Source organism: Peromyscus californicus, unplaced genomic scaffold (genome assembly GCF_007827085.1).
Source record: "Peromyscus californicus insignis strain IS unplaced genomic scaffold, ASM782708v3 Scaffold_17__1_contigs__length_78620276, whole genome shotgun sequence".
NCBI classification, from domain to species: domain Eukaryota; kingdom Metazoa; phylum Chordata; class Mammalia; order Rodentia; family Cricetidae; genus Peromyscus; species Peromyscus californicus.
This window is the reverse complement of record NW_026294469.1, coordinates 67104501-67121476: the sequence shown is the minus strand read 5'-3', so window position 1 is coordinate 67121476 and position 16976 is coordinate 67104501. Positions and strand designations below refer to the sequence as shown.

The following is a 16976-nucleotide window of genomic DNA, read 5'->3' as shown; positions in this document are numbered from 1 at the left end:
ATTGGTAGGCACAGTAATACAACCATGAAATAAAAATTATAATGTCAAAGACTACTTACTAGTGCTGTTGTTTCCAAGGTGGTTTTGATCCTGTGATATTCTTCCTCATCATTTATTTAATGTGGAGGGCAGTCCTGGACAGGAACACAATAGTCATGGTTAGGGATGAAGATAAGGAGAATTAGATATGTGGAACTTTTTGGTCAACCACAGCAATAAGATAAAGAAAAAAGGTACTAGATGTTGCAACATGAGAAATGAATCTTTGGAAAGCATTTTGAACTACACCAGTAGAAATCAAGCACTGGGGCAACCTCTTAAGACCCAAAAGACTTAGACTGTGAAGGTAGTTCTCAATATCTGTGATAGAAACCTGGCCCTTAGCAGTATCCAAGACTAGATTAAACAGAATTCTCAAGAGATAAACCATAGATAACAGTTTGTCATGGGCTAAATAATGGGCCTGTTTTATGTCCTTCCAGCTCAAGTCATAAAATTTTACATAACCAGGGATTTTTGTTTTCTAAGCCCTTATAGCAAAATAGCACAGTGCCCACATGTATCACATGACTGTAAAATGTCTTGTAGTCATCTCTGTCAGCTTCATGCTCCTTAGTCCTATCTAATCTCCACTTTTAAGTGGAGTCTCGGGGGATGGTAGGGAGAACTTTATAAAGTCACTCTGTAAATGCCACAGTAGCCAGAATGAAGTTGGAAAAAACCCTAAGTGCTCAATAAGTATGTATTGATGAATTTTGGGTTTGTTTAAAACAAATACCTGTCTAAGCAGTCTGCTAGACACTGAAGAATGTAAAAACATCTTTTCTTTAAAGCATAGGAAAAGAAAAAAATTGCAAGTAGTTAAATGTATGAATAGGCATAAAGCAGAAGTGCTGACTGTGAATGGTGAGGTGTCTCAGCAGATAAAGGTGCTTGCTGCACAAGCCTGATGACCCATGGACATTTCTGGAACCCACTGGAAGGAGAGAACTGGCTCCACAAAGTTGTCCTCTGACTTACAATGTGCACCATGGTACACGAGTTCCCACATATACAACATACACAACACACACACACACACACACACACACACACACACACACACACACACACACACATTTTTCTTTAGTTAGAAGTGCTGCTGACTAACAATAATGGTATATAATGGAAGAGAGATAAAAATTCATCTCTGAATCATGATAAACACATAATACAATAGTACTGTGCAACCATCATGAAGTCATTGTTTCATAAATAGTTGGAGGCAAATGATGAAAGATTTTTATCTTATCTGAAGCAAAAAGTAATATTTTTGCTTACTTTTTCCAACTTTTGTCCTGCTTTCTCTTGGGATGTCAATACGATTATTTGAAGTTTTAAGTGTGTGCTGTGTGGTAGATTTGAAAGCACGTATATGCAATTATGAGCAGTATGCCCCAAACTTGAGGTCAGTGAACAGGTGGTAACAGGACGGAATCCTGACATTACATCTGCTTGGATGGTCATGGGTAGATAGTTGGTAACCACCATAGGTCAGGATGGTCAAGGGTTAATCTGGACAGTCAGGTGTAGACTTTGCAAAGAAAAATCCAGTATCTAGCAGTTAAGACCCTCAAAATCACCAAAGTAGAGTCTCCAAAGGAAGAGCTGATGATGGTGAAGAGGGTCTTTATCACTTTGCCTCCCTCTGTGTTATCAGAGAGAGTGTGTATGTGCTTGTGTGTGCATGCACACACATCTATACTTGCATGTGCACATAATAGGCAGTCGAAAACTTGAAACAGTCATGGTGCTCATTGGCCAACAGTGCTCATTGGTCAAGAGAAGGAAGGCTTACGAGTGAGTCCTGCTTCCAGAAGACTTCTCAATAGGGAAGCTTTCTGATGGCAAGCCTTAATGAATTAATGAGAATGACCTGAACTCAAGTCCCAGGGCTCTCTGCAGTAATTTCCACTACCAGGGCTCTCCCCTCCCAAAAGGATGACTCTCAGATGTGTTGGAAAAGCTTCTTCCAATAGTTTCCAACTGATACCTGAATATCACTCCTCTGTCATGAGACTTTGTTTTAACATAGGATTATCTCACAATAAGCTTTTAACTGTCACTTATACATGAATGATGGTGTTCTCGAGTCCTTCCTTATAAGGCAAGAAGTAGAAGACAGATATTAGAAGATAAAAAGGGTAGATCACGGTGGCAATGCACATACAGCCTAGCTTCATGGTCCTTTTCACAGTCCAATAACTTCTTATCACACACACACACACACACACACACACACACACACACACACACACACACACACACACACACAAGATCACCAGAGTGCTAGAGTGCTCTGGGTTAGCTCTTATGGAACCTGTCTTTGAATGAAGATGAAGGCATTAGTTGGTCAGGCCCTCCATCTTTTAATGGGATAGCCTTATAGCTCCATACTGTCTTCTACAAGTCTCTAGAATAGATGGGTAGAGTGAGCTCACAAGGCCTTTACTGGTGAGCTATTGGTAGTTGATTGCTGTTGTAGGAAGGAACATCAGTTTTCTTTAGGGGTGTGGCCCCTGGTAGGTTGTCCATGCTACAGTAGATATCCCACACCCAGGCACATATGGACTAGGTGAAGATTAAAAGCATCACTAATTGGACTAGGTAAAGTTTAAAAGAAAATAAGAGGAGGGCATGAAGTTAGGAGGGGGTTGTAAGGGGTGTGGCTGTGGAAGGATTAGAGGTAGGGAGTAAAGGGTGGATATGATCAAAATACATCGTATATATATGAAATTATCAAAGAATAAATAGTAGTTATACATTTCTAACCAAAAATGTAGTCACATTTTTAACCAATTGGGTAGTTATTTATTTACTGTTTGCTGATAAAAAAAAAAACTGTGTCTTCTTTAAATTCACCTCAAAGTGGAGGTAATATACAAAAATTTTTAAACAAAGATAAATAAAAATATGTAAGCTATTGACAAGTGTTAAGAATAAAATTAAAACAGGTTAAATAAAACAGACTAAGAAAGAAGTGTGCTGCTTTTGGCAACATGGTCAAAGAATGGCTGTTTGTAAGGCCATCATTTGGGCGTGCAATCATGGTAGCTATCAAATGGTGGGGCTTTCTACACAAGTGTAACAACAATGTATGACTGGAATTAAGATCTGCCAGGCAGGTGGGGCAGATCATCTGTCAAAATTTAGACCATGTGAGAACATGTCACAGTGGGCATTCTTCATGTATTCCTCCCTTCAGCAAGTATGCTTCAATGTGGATAAGTTGCTATGCCGATAAAGACTGGACACCATCTCCAAGCGTTCTCATAACAGATGCATGCACAGGGTGTGGAGGCCCCATATAGGAAAGCATCTGAAACTTGGGGAAATAGGCAAAGGGCAGTAGGACATGGGTTTTGAGAAATGATTGTTGAGTTTTCTAGGCAAAGAAATGGAAAACAAGTATAGTAAAGTAACTGTGCAAGGAAACATTGGAAAGACGGGGTTCAGCATGTTCAAAACACAGGTGGTGCCTGACAGAGAAAACCTGCAATGTATTACATAATTATTTTTTTAAAGTAGTATATTGAATAAGTGCATATTAGACTTCCCATAATTATGGTAACATTGAGTTATATTTTGGAAACCACTTTGAACAAGTTTAAAGTAAATTATATTCCTAAGCATAAATTGGTGCCATCTGAGTACTATCACCAATGTCTTTTTATTGATTTGCTGCTTTCTATGTTATGTTGAATTGAAGGACTAGTGTGTAGGAAAACCACCATCCTAAAGCTTGATGTTTGGCTTTCTACCCTACTGTGACTGCTGTGACCACAATATAACTTCATTTTTTTAATTGCTTGTCTTGTCTGGTAGACTTGCATCCAGTCTCTCCTTGTCAACGTTAAAACAATAGCAGTTTCAAAACTTTCGTACTTGTCCTCATCATTCTCTCATTGGTTAAAACTTTCTTAAAAAGGGCTGATGAGATGGATCATCAGGTAAAAACGTTTGCCCCAAGCTTGATGACCTGAGTTTGACCTCCAAGTCAAATCGGTGAAAAGAACTGACTCCTGCACGTTGTCCTCTGACCTCAACACATGCTCCCCAAATAAATAATGAATAAAAAATGTAATAAAAATTTAAAGCTTCCACAAAAGCAGAGAGTAACACGAATGGACCATTCTTCTTAGCCTCCCACTAGAGTCATCCAGTCATCTCAGGAAGAAAGTACTCCCTGGCTTACTTTTCCAGAAGATTGATAGCTCCCACAGCACTTGAGTTTCCTTGCCGGATTAGAAATAAATAATATATATCATCATATGACTTCCAGCTCTGCCATTTATAAGGTGTATAATCTTGGACAAGTGACCATACTTTATGGATCTAAGAAGCCAAGAATTGAACAATACATCCTAAATTCAGTTATGTTAAAATATAAAAAGAACAAAAGGCCAACATCAATTGTAAAATGCCATCAATTTTTGAAATGGACACATCCACTCTACAATGTTGAAATATTAAAACTATTTGGATTGGAATCTATAAAACACATAGTTTTTTCCTTAAGACTTAGTTCCTACCAAATAGGGTTGTTTTGAAGGTAAATAGGAAAACATAAATAATAAAAATATGATTTATACAAGCCACCCAAAATGTTAAAAGATAGAGTAGTTCCCATGTTTTTATATTCTCTTTTCTAAAAAGCCTCTTTTTTGGCCTTGTATACATATTTAACATTTGTATCACTGGTTTTCAACTTTCCTAATGCTGTGACCCTTTAATACAGTTGCTCATGTTGCAGTGATTCCCAGCCATAAAATTATTTTTGTTACTTCATAACTGTAATTTTGCTGTTATGAATTATAATGTAAATATCTGATATGCAGTGTATCTGATATGTGACCCTGTGTGAAAGTATCGTTCAACTCCCTAAAGAGGTCACAACCCACAGGTTGAGAACAACTGAACTACCTGAACATTTACTGATTCATAATCTCCCAACAAATGCAATCTGGTCTTGCCCAACCTGCTGTCTCTATGGCAGACTGGTTCCCCATCCAGGAAACATCAATCTATAAGGTCACACACATGGTCATGGTGTTCCCTCCAACCCTTTAATTTTTAATAGCTATTGTGATCTGTAGTTTAGTGAACAAATAGTAATTTATAAAGCACATGTCCCAGGGGCAGTCCCTTGATACCCAGGCCTATTGAGCTGAATTGATGAGTTCCTTGTAGAATGCATAGCACAAACCCTGGTATTTATTTATTGTTTCATTGTTGAGCTTAGTGAAAATTGTATGAAATGCCCTGTTGTCATAAAGTTTCTCATTTCTCACACCAGTGTCATTTGAGAGCAGATGATTTTGCTTTGTGGACTTGTCTGTGCACTGTGTGATGTTCAGTGACGTCCCTGGGTTCTGCCTACTTGGTGCTATCAGTGCCGACCTATTGTCCATGCATTAGAACTTTTACTGTTGCCTTGACAAAACACCCTGAAAAAGACATCTTATGGGAAAAAGGGTTTATTTCAGCTCATAGTTCAAGGGTTCATTGTTGTTGGGAAGTTATGGAAGTTTATTCTGTTGAGGATCTCAGCCTATGAGATAGACAGGATGATGCTGTTCGTACCCATCCTACCTCTTGATAATCCCCCTCAGGCATGCCCAAAAGCCTGTTCCCTCTGTAACTCTAGATGTTCTCAAGTTGACAGTCAGTATAAACCACCATAGTCCCTAAACATGAGTTTTTGAAATTTTTCACAATATTTTCCAGTCAGAATAAGTCACTTGAAACACTTCTAACAAATTCATGGGCAAAGATGAAGTTTCCTTACACTGGTCAAGCGCCATCCATAGACCACTGATAGTTTGCACTAAAAGAAGAAATGAGTCAAACACCCTTTCTTTTATTGTCAACCTGTTGGACAGTATACATGATCATGGAATTTTTTCCCTTTAAAACTGTTTTTGAGTCAACTGCGTATGGTTTCTTCATTATCTACTATTAAGTTCGTAGAAGATAGGAGAAAAATAAAGTATTCATAGTTTACTTTTATCTTACCCCATGTGAACAGGTAGACCAGTTGTACAAAAACAGATATATCCTTTATCCAGGAGAGTCAATTTCTTTTGCAATTTCTACTTGAAGTAACTGACAGCTTTCAAGGATGTTTACTTTACCACACTTTGAATGAAAAAAAAACCTCATATCTTTCCTCCTGGGGTTCTTACAATAATCTCAATCTACAAGTACATAAAAACTAGAAAATATACCATAATGATAGAAATTATTACAGATTAAGAATCCATTCTGAGAGACTGGAAAGATGTCCAGTGGGTAAAATGCTCATTGGGCAAGTATGAGAACCTGAGCATGGATCACTGACACCCAAGGAAATGGTCCTATATGTTTGTATCTATAGCACTTGGGGGAAAGAGAAAGACAGGCAGATCCCTGGAGTTTGCTGACTAGCTTGTATACCAAATTGGTGGGTTCATAGAGACTCTGTCTCAAGCAGATAGAGAACAATAATGGAAGACTCTCAATACCAATCTCTGACCTTCACAAGCGTGTGTATACATGTGCACACAAACACCTGCAAACACAGGCAAAATTGTGAGTTGAAAGCCCTCCATTCCCCCCCCCCCCCCCCACACACACACTGCTCTGTACAGATAGTTCAGAAGCCTAGGCTCCATTAACATTTTGCTGAAGTGGGAGGCTCCCATGACTTAAGGATATTTAGCAGCTTCTCTGGTCTCTGTACCAAATTTTGGCAATGCTACAGCCAAAATAAAATAAAGTCTCTAGATATTGCTAAAGGATAACCATGGACGCAGATGCAACAAGCCCATTATTCATGATGCATGTTTATTACCCAAGCCAGGAAACCAAACTCTAAGAAGGAAAACTTGTTTAGGAGCACATGGCTCTTGGGGGCAGAGGAAAGATTTGGAAGGAGCTTTCCAGACCTCACTGCTACTGTCTGTGGATGCCCAAATTCTGAATGACAGACATCAAATGCACAAGGATAAAAACAGCAGCCCCGGGGAGGTTAGACATAGTGGGGAGAAGGAGCCTCAGTGCGTCGGACAGTGATGTCAAAGAGATGAGATTTCTCCAGTGTTCAGGGGCATAGACCTGTGCTAAGGACCCACAAGCAGGCTGGGAGAGGAGAGCTGAAGCACACCGTTGGGGAATGACGTTTCCACCACCGCACTGGGATCTCCAGCTCCAATAGCCTCAGTTTGCAGCATTTTGGTAGCCCATCCCAGACACCACGGTCCTTTCTAGGTAACATTCTTCAGTGTTGAAAGCGCCCTCTTTCTGTATGATTGCTTCCAGTTGAGCTTTTCGGCCCCACAAGCCTCCGGGGAGGTGTTTGTCACTGGTTTTCCTCCCCAGAACATTAAGCAAGCCTGCTACGCCACAAATTGCAAAGAGAAGTCAAGTGCAGGGAAGTAGTGCTTATCCCCCACGGCCTGGATGTTTGGCCTCTGCCTCTTCCCATTGTTTAACAATCCCCAAGAGGAAAACCTGGTAAATGCACTTCTTCCCCTCTCACCTCGCCAGCCACCAGCATGCCAGAAAGCCAGCATTGGGTATTACTGTGTCTTTATTTCCACATCACTTCTGCTCCGCCCCTCCACTCTGCAAAGGCTTGTCAGTCTTTAGCAGAGTTCTCCAGCCTCTCTGCATTCTGCTTCCCCCAGCTCACACAGTCTCCATGCCAAACCCCACTATTCAGCATCTCCTTGGTTCTGTCCCGAACATCAGTCTAAACAGTCATTCCGCGTCTGTCAAAATACTGACAGCACTTCTCCCTGCTCCGAGAGCATCAGATCCCATCTGTATCACAGTCTTCCAGGTTTATTTTGCCTATCACTTCTCAACACTTGCTATTTAAATTCCAAATCACTGTTCTGGGGTTTCACAGTGTCCCTGCTATTCTTGGAGTTTACTTGCTGCATCTTCCACTCAGACACCTTATTGGTATGCTGCTAGGATCATGTGTGCACACACATGCATACCATGTATACGTATGTACATGCATAAACATTAATGTTTCAGGGCAAATCCTCACTGCCATGCGTATCAGACAAGATTATCACTGGCCTGCAAATTACAGGGAACAAGGATATAGTTAAGATCATCCATGTTTTCAGAGACCATGCAAATTGTTGGAAGCAAAGAAGCAAAATAAGATATGGAATAAATTTAGACTTTTTTGTTTGTTTGTTCAAGTCTTTTCCAACCAAATTTTAATTATGTGACTCTGTTAGTTGAAACAAGAGAATGGTTGTCACTCTCCTCTCTCCTCTCTGAGGTGCTGGGGTGGGGAATTTTACAATACTTCTTGAAGAACAAAACATGCTTCTAACTTTATTAGCAGACTCGAGGCCAGTTGGTAGTTAGAAAGATGAAGCAATCCTGCCTGTGACAGGTGCAGGACTCCCTTCCAGAAGGTGAAAACTGTCTGCTAATGTTTGACTTCTAAGTCAAACAATACTGACATGTAACAGAGCATAAATAAACCAAAGGGCAAATAGATCAGAGGTCATGTGTTCATCGGAGCTGCAAGAGCTTGGCTCTGGGCTGCCTCTCCTCCCTGATATGGCGTTTGCTTGATGGCTACTTCTCTCCCATGCAGTTAATGTCATAACTTGGCTTAAATCTTCGTTACCCCTGAATCTGCTCCTGGGAGCCTGAATCTTGACTATTTCCATGTTACTGTAGCTCTATTCCCTTGTGTTATGGAGGATCAGTGTGTCAAGGGGTTGGCACCACTCACCTTACGTGGACTGGCTGACCTGCTTAGCCATTGTTCCTTATGGATGGCTCCAGAGCTGATGATGGCATCAGCAGAAGTCACACTAAAGCTTTCAGTCAGAGCTGGCTTGGACTAGCATATGGGGAACCTCTATAAGCACAGGAAGACCCAGCAGCTGGGGGAGCTTCTGTTAGAAGGTCAGGTGGTGCTCAAGAGTTGGTTGGCTGCAACCTTATGTCTTTAAGTTGTCTTCTGCATCTAAAGTTATTCCAAGCTAGAGCAAAGCTCCAATCTATTCACTCAGACATTCGAGCACCACACCAACACTAGACCAATTCTAAGAAATCAAATAAATCCCTTTCTCTCTCATAAAAGTATGTGTACGTGTCCCTGTAGGCAAAGAAATAGAATGAATTTCTACCCTTGATTTACATTTTGTGCATCTGTGTGATCATCAACAAGTTATTAAACACCAAAAAATACTTTAAAGTATTTATGTAGATGTCCTGTTTAGGGCTGAGCATACCATTATCACTTATTTTGGGCCCTTTGGTTAGTTATCTGTTTCTGCATTAACCTCCTCCTGCCACAGTAAAAGGTTCTATGATGAAGTCCTAGTACAACACTAATATATGGATGTAAATATGAGTATTTAGACGGAAATCTGACAACATACATTTTAGGAAAACAGTATTAGTGGGATCCCTTCTTGGGCCGACAACCTCCCCAACCAGACTTTTGACCAGATTTATAGAACTAGATAGGAGTTCCTTCTTGTGAATTGGGCCCCATATATAATCAGAAAGCAGTTGGTTATCTCCATAACAGACATGCCACTATTACACTATAGGATGCATCTTTCCAAGCAGGTTAATATTGTGGCTCCCAGTATCCTCGTCTGGATAAGACTGTTGATGAATTTTTTCCTACTTAGCTCCTTCCTACAATATGGAAAAAATCTGGCCTCAGAGAACATTATGGAAAAGCAGTTAGGAAGAATATAAGAGCCAGAAGATGAGGAGATATACTACAAAACGTCATCCTCTGTACATGACATGGCCATTGCACTTAGGAACTTCCTACAGCTGTGGCCATGTACGCACGGCCTGCACAAGACTGAGCCTCTCAGTATTTTTCATGGATAGGAGAGTGGACCATGGGGCTCCACATCTCCTTTTGGGACATTTGGAGGTTAATGATTGCTAGGATAGGGAGTGTCATTTTCTTCAGTAGTGTGGACACTAAGAAGTTGTCCATGATCCAATAAATAATTTCCCATTCACGTTGGTGTAAGCACCCTCTAATTAAACCCAGTGATTCACTTACAAAAAGAAAATAGGAATGTAGGAATGTGATTTGTTGAGAAGAATGATTTCAGATGGTACTGAGAACGGTTGGTTTAAAAGGCTAAAATTCATTATATATATTATAAATATATATATCTATAAATGGAACTGTCAAATAATTAAGATGGATAAAATTTATAAGATATATGTGGGATGTGAAGACTAGAGATATAGTCAGCACTTGTGGGTAATCACTAAATAGAAAACAAAGGATGTGGTTACATTTCAGAGCTCCTGCATCATTCATTCTCCATGCCTACCACCCCAAGTAGAACTAATTATCACTGTGGTGGTTTGAATTTGAATATCCCCCATAGGCTCATATATTTGAAATTTTGGTCATTAGGGACTTGTGCTACTTCATAGGGACTTGTTAAGGTAGGTGTAGCATTGTTGGAAGAAGTGTGTCACTGGAGGTGGGCTTTGAGGTTTCAGAAGCTCAAGCCAGGTCCAGAGTCCCTCTCTCTTCCTGCTGCCTGTTGATCAGATGTAGAACACTCAGCTCCTTCTCTACCACCATGCTTGCCTGGGTGTCATCATGCTTTCTGAACCTATAAGCCAGCCCCAATTTGATGTTTTCCTTTATAAGGGTTGCCATGGTGATGCTGTCTCTTCACAGCAATGGAAACCCTAACTAAGACAATTATCTACATTGTATATATCTGACTGAAGAACTTCATGGCTTAATGAAATTTGTATAAACCCCTAAGCCTTAGACATTAAGTCTACCTGCTCTAAGAAAAATTTTCCATCTAATTCTGAAAAGATCACAGAAGGGAAATTTCTGAATACTTCTGATCTCATTCTTAATAATAAAGCTAGAAACTACTAAGTATTAATATATCATCATCCAACATCATGCAAAAGAAACCCACAAATTATTAATGTCTTCTGAATCTGTGCTACTTAATACAATGTCTGCAATAGTTTCAAATGTTATTAAATCTGTTGTATATAGTACAATATACAACAAAAGTCTTTCTCAGAGTTCTATGATCTGTGCCTAGAACAGACATCAATTGTGTTTCCTATTCCTCTTTCAGTTATAACTTCGGTAAAACTTTTGGAACTTTGACTTTTGTGAGGTCTCATTTGTACAGTTGTGCTCCCAGGTGAATTCTTGTCTGACCTAAAGATTCTTGCATCCTGAGAAGCCACTTGGAGCTCTTAAAGCTGGCTGTCTACCTCCAAATCACTAGGCCCTCATGACTATCATGTATTTAAATGTCTAAGCTGTTAAGTGACAAAAATATACATTAAAATTTAAATGCAAAAATAAGATGTTTTATTAATCCTTTTAATATTGATGACACATTGAAATGATAATATTTTGGATATGCTGGATAAATATATCATCACATTTTTTAAACTTTATTTTTTAAGTGCACTTACGAAAAAATTCAAAATAGCAAATATGTTCATAGCTTGCATTGTATTGCCACTGGACAATTTATTACTGAATTTCCTGCTGGTACAATGAAATACCAAAGACAGATAAATTCATCAAGAACTAGGTTTACTTAAATCACAGTTCTAGAGGTTCAAGGTATGGTGCTAGCATCCACTCAGCTCAGATAAAGACCTAAGAGGGACAGAACCTGCAGAAAATGAAATCATATTTGGTTCTATCCTAAGTCTCTGAGCTATCCAGCATCTGGGTGCTGGCCTCCAGGAAGTAATATTAGGCTATACACATAGATTGGTTCATAGCCCAGTTGTCGTCAGAGAAACTTCATCCACCAAACTAATGGAAACAGATGCAGAGAACCAAAGCCAAACATTAGGTGGAGCTCTGGGAATTCTGTGGAAAGCGGGGAGGATGGATTGTAGGAACCGGAGGAATCAAGGACACCATAAGAAAAACCACAGAATCAACTAACCTGGGCTCAATAAGGGCTCACAGAGACAATCAGGAAGCCTGGATGGGACTGACCTAGGCTCTCTGCATATATGTTACAATTATGTAGCTTGGTCTTCTTGTGGGACTACTAACAGTGATTTCCTACTTAGACCAAGACCAGTCTAAACATGGATTTCCATGAATTCTGTAGATGGCTAAGTGCTCTTCTAAGATTTTTTCCCCCAAATTTTCCAGAAAATGCTCTAGTTCTTACTTGAAGACCTCCAAGCACCTTTGTTACCATAGCACACAGTTAACTAACCACTCTTCACCATGGCTCAATATCTTCTACACCAGCTTAAGTGAATGCTTGGAGATTCTTGGGTTTAGTGATCTGTCCCATTTTAAATGTGACTACTGCCGACTGCAGCCTCCTTATTCATGCAATTTAGTATAATGTCTACACATGTCTAAAGCTCCCACTGTAACATAATCCCCCTCCTTTATTAAAACAACACGCTTCAGTTCTTCAAATGAATAATGTTTGTCATGAACAAACTATGTTACTCTTGTTGTATAGAAGACTAAGGGAGGTTCTAGGCTCTGCCTAAGTATTGCTTGCGTTCACCTCACATCTATTGTGTGCCCTCACAGAAGCTAAGGAACTGAAGGACTTTCCTTTGTCATTCATGATGCTACTGTATTCATAACTCTCTCTCCTCTTCTCTCTCATGCTTGTGTGTAGCCATGTGTTAGGGTCTACAATATGAAAATGCTCACAAATGTGAAAATTATGGAGGGGATGTGGGAACCTGGTGGGAATTCTAGGAGGTTGGCTTTCAAGTGGGAACTTGTGAAACCAGGTAACAGATTTATGTTCATATCCTAAATGGGACACCCAGTCCCAGTGTGAAAGCAAGATGACAACCGAATGCATCACTGTTCCTAGCAGCTACCTAAGTATACTCATTACCCAGTGGAAGTGGATCAGGCTTGACCATTAAAATCCCTTCTCCTATGGAGAGTCATCTGAACACTGTCTCACTTAAAATAAGCCAACCAATCACACAGAAACTTAAAAGTAAAAGACTTTTTTCCCAATAGCCATCCAGTTTGCCGGTATCTAAGCTGTCATGGTGAAGTATAACTATTTTTGCTGACAAAAGGGAGCTGTTTTCTTGTAGGGAGAAGAATTACCTGCTAACACAAATTAGAGGGAGAATGTGGCAAATATTTTAAGAGAAATTACAGCAACTTGCATGAATAACGTATTGATTGTCACTATGTCCCCTGAGAAACCAACAAGCTAATTCATTTGGAACAGGAGCCTAGGGCTATGTGATGAGCAGTAGGCCACAGCCCCACAGGAAGAGAGGGCTTGTCAGGAGAGTTCAAAGTGACAGGAAAGGAAGTGGTCCCAGCCCTTGCTGTCTGGAGCTTGACTCTCAAATTTTGACTCTGTGATTTAGGGAAGGAAGCTGACGTTATAGAGTGGCCATGAAGACCCAGAGATCCGATTTAATTCTGCCTTGTTTTGTCCCTTTCAGTCGTCAAAGAATTTCACCTTCCCTGGTTCTGTGGTCCTCTGGTTTCTCATCCATGCTTTCTCCTTATCACCTAGTCATGACTTACTCTACTGAGCCATTGGGTCACCTGCCTTCTCTCTTTCCTTTTTTCTTAATCACCTCCCCCCAATATTCTACTGCTTTGACACAAGACATTATGGATAAATATTGTGTTTTCCAGTCACCCAGGAGCTACATCAATACAGCTAGTCCTGGTCATTCTGACTCTGGGAACTATTGAAAAGCCCTTGATGCTGTCTTTCACCCTCCTGAGTTCTCATAGACCACACTCCAGTGAAAACCCCCTTTCACTCTTGGGCAATGGCTTTGAATCAGTTGCTCCATTTCTGCATGTGTTTCTTTCTCCTCTCCAGATAGGCAGTGTATGAGAGTAACCATCATACATTCAGAAATACTTTGATCATGGATAGAATTTATGTCTTCTTGTAACATTACTCAAATTAAATCATTACTGTCAAAGTCAGAGGTAAGCCCTGGAGAGATTGAGCAGATCACTATGGGGCCTGATGAGCTGCTTACACTGAGGCACAGAAATACAGAACCCAAGGGCATTGTCTCCCTGGCTGACAAAGTGGAAAGAACCAATGAGTTCGTGATAAATAATTCTGATAAGCTGCAGCTACCAAGAACTCATCTGCAGCTGATTGTCCCTCCTCCCATCAACTTTTAGAAGTTGACTTGGCACTATTTTAAGCACACACTGTAAGGAGAAAGTCAGACTAAATTTCTCATGAGATTTCTTGGAGGCTTCATGTGATTACGTTTTCAGAAGCGTTTGCTGGGCTCGGCTCACTGCTGAGGCTGGCTGGGGTACACTGCAAGAGAAAGCAAGAGTGGGGAGGGGGTGAAGTTGAGGAAATCCTTTGTTTTCACCTCACATAGTGAGAAGAATATCAGCTGGAGTCTTCAGAGATGCAGACTCTACTCCCAGCCTGCTGCTAACCGACAATGAAATGGCCAAGCCATACTGTCATAAGCTATCAAACACTTAAAGTGTGGCCAGTTCCAAATGAGGTGCCAAAGTAAAACACATGATGGGTTTCAAAGACCTGACGTAAGAATGTAAAATATCACACTAGCAATGTTCACATTGACACTTGCTGCAATGGTAGTATGCAATTTTTGATATATTAGGTTAAATAAAATATTAACTCAATTAAAATATTTTAAATTAATAAATCATTGTTAGTTATTGGTATAATTATTTAATGATATTAAAATATTATTAATTTCATCTATGTGTTTTACTTCATTAGTGTATCCTCTTGAAAACGTAGAGTTCTGCGTGTGATTGATGCTATATTTCTAATGGGACAGCCCTGCCATTGACAAACCCACAGGGCTTCATGAATTTGGAGAACCGGGTACTTCAGGGACCATCTTTAGCAAGCAGTGATTTCCTTGCACGAGCTAACTCCCTCCAAGATGCACTTTCTCCTTGGATTTTTTTTTTTTTTTTTTTTTGGTTTCTCTCATCATTGATGAATGTTCAAAACAAAAGAGAGAAAAGGGAGGTATGGGGGGAGGGGGAGGGCTCAGTCAGTAAACTGCTTGCTGCATAAGCACGAAGACATGAGGAGGATCCCAGCACCAAGGTAAAAAGCGTGGCATGGTGGTGTGACCCACCTAAAAGGGTGAGTCCCAACTCAAAGTGAAAGACTGTCTCAGAAAACAGGAAGGATAGCTGCTTATAGAATGACACCCAAGGTTGACATCTGGCCACTCTGCATACATACACACACACACACACACACACACACACACACACACACACACACACACACACACAAGTGTTACTATTAGGAAATGAGAAGAGATCAGAGGGAGGGTAGAAGGGAGGGTAATAAAGTAAATATGATCAAAGTATGTTATATACATGTGTAGAGATGCCACAAAGAAGCCCACTATTTTGTGCAACTACTTGTGCTAATAAAATATGTGAGTATTAAAGAGGAGAACACTGGGCCAGTGATAGAGCTCAGGGGAACCTACAGCCTATGCTGATGACATGTTTAATCCCCAGGACCCACACAGTGGAAAGAGAGAACCAGCTCCCTCAAGTCGTTCTTTAACCTCCACATGCCTTGGCACATAAGTCACACCCACGCACACAAAACAAAACAGAAATGTAATAAAAAATAAAAAAGAGAACTCAGAGCATGTGCCATGTGGGTCCTGTATTGGCATTCATGGGTTACACAGACACACACAAAAATGATTTCTGTCCTCAAGCAGCTAAGATGGTATAACATGAAGACACAAACTGATTACCAACCATATGGAATCTTGTGTGATTAACTGCCAGATTAATCTTTTCACACTTTGGCATGTGCAAAACTCTAACAGAACTGAAGCACTTCTTTGGGATACTATTACAAATGAGAGGTAACCATAAATTCAGAAACAAAGATGAGACCGCCATTTTTATTCCTTCCATAGATAATTGCATAATTGTGGGAGTAACAGGTGAGCATGTGTGAGCTAATGACATTATTGGTGACACGACATTCCTTCTGAGCCATTAGCTTTCCCTCTGAGCATATTTCCTCTACCTTGTCTCCAGCAACATTTGGGAATTGAGACGGGGCTACACACTGCTCTTGGTAAGCCATTTTCTCCTAACCTTCAAATAGGAGAGGCTAGAGATCATGTGAGCAGCCTTATAGGCAATGGGGTATTGTGTTAGAAAACACTAGCAGCAAAGAGCAGTAAAGGAAAGAGGTGCCTGTCACTTCTCACAGAGAGAAAGAAAAAGTGGCTGAACCCCCCTGGACTGGGAACCTTCCAAGCTCTCCTTATTTGCACTTCCTTCTGCCCTGTCCAAGAACAAATGCTCCTTCAACCAATATGGCCATAGCTTCTCAAGCTCACATAGGCTCTGCGAAGACACACCAATTGAACTGTCATGGTGCTATTCTTGATTCCTGAAAGAAAAACAAAACCAAAAATCTTTTGGAGAAAAACCACAAGCTGGCCCAAATCCCTTCTCTCCTTTTGAGTTCTCCTCCTCAATAATTCAGGAAATAACATCTCAGAGGCTCCCATCTTGGCCTATGTGATGTTTTGAAATCCTTCTAAATGGCTAAGAAGGTAATGCTTTGCAGTCATTAGCTGTGTGCAGCCCTCCCTTTCCTGGCAGAGACAGTGTACGCAGTCTATTAGAGCATTTTTTCCTTCATATAATGGCACCAATTAAATTACCTTGCAGCCCGACCTTAATCTGGCAGGAATGATTATTCCATGAAACAGTTAGAGCTCTAATTGACAAGAAGTGCCTGCAAAATATGTCTTTTGCAGCAACCCCTGTCAAAGTCACATTGATATGCTAATCCCTATAGCTGGCAGAATCACTTCATAAAGAGAGACATTGAAAATTGAATTATTTCAATTTCAGTACCTAGGAATCTAGTGATCTGTCTGTATATGTAACTAAGTAGGTG

At 40.3% G+C, this 16976-nt stretch overlaps 1 long non-coding RNA gene across 27 annotated transcripts in view; it reads right to left on the bottom strand.

Annotated features, from left to right (window-relative positions):
- LOC128113003 (uncharacterized) overlaps window positions 1-16976 on the bottom strand; it is a 202537-nt gene that overhangs the window by 120166 nt on the left and 65395 nt on the right. For all 27 annotated transcript variants that reach the window (XR_008219269.1, XR_008219272.1, XR_008219281.1 and 24 more), the window contains one exon: window positions 60-134. This is a non-coding gene — a long non-coding RNA (uncharacterized LOC128113003). The remainder of the gene's footprint in view (window positions 1-59; window positions 135-16976) is intronic.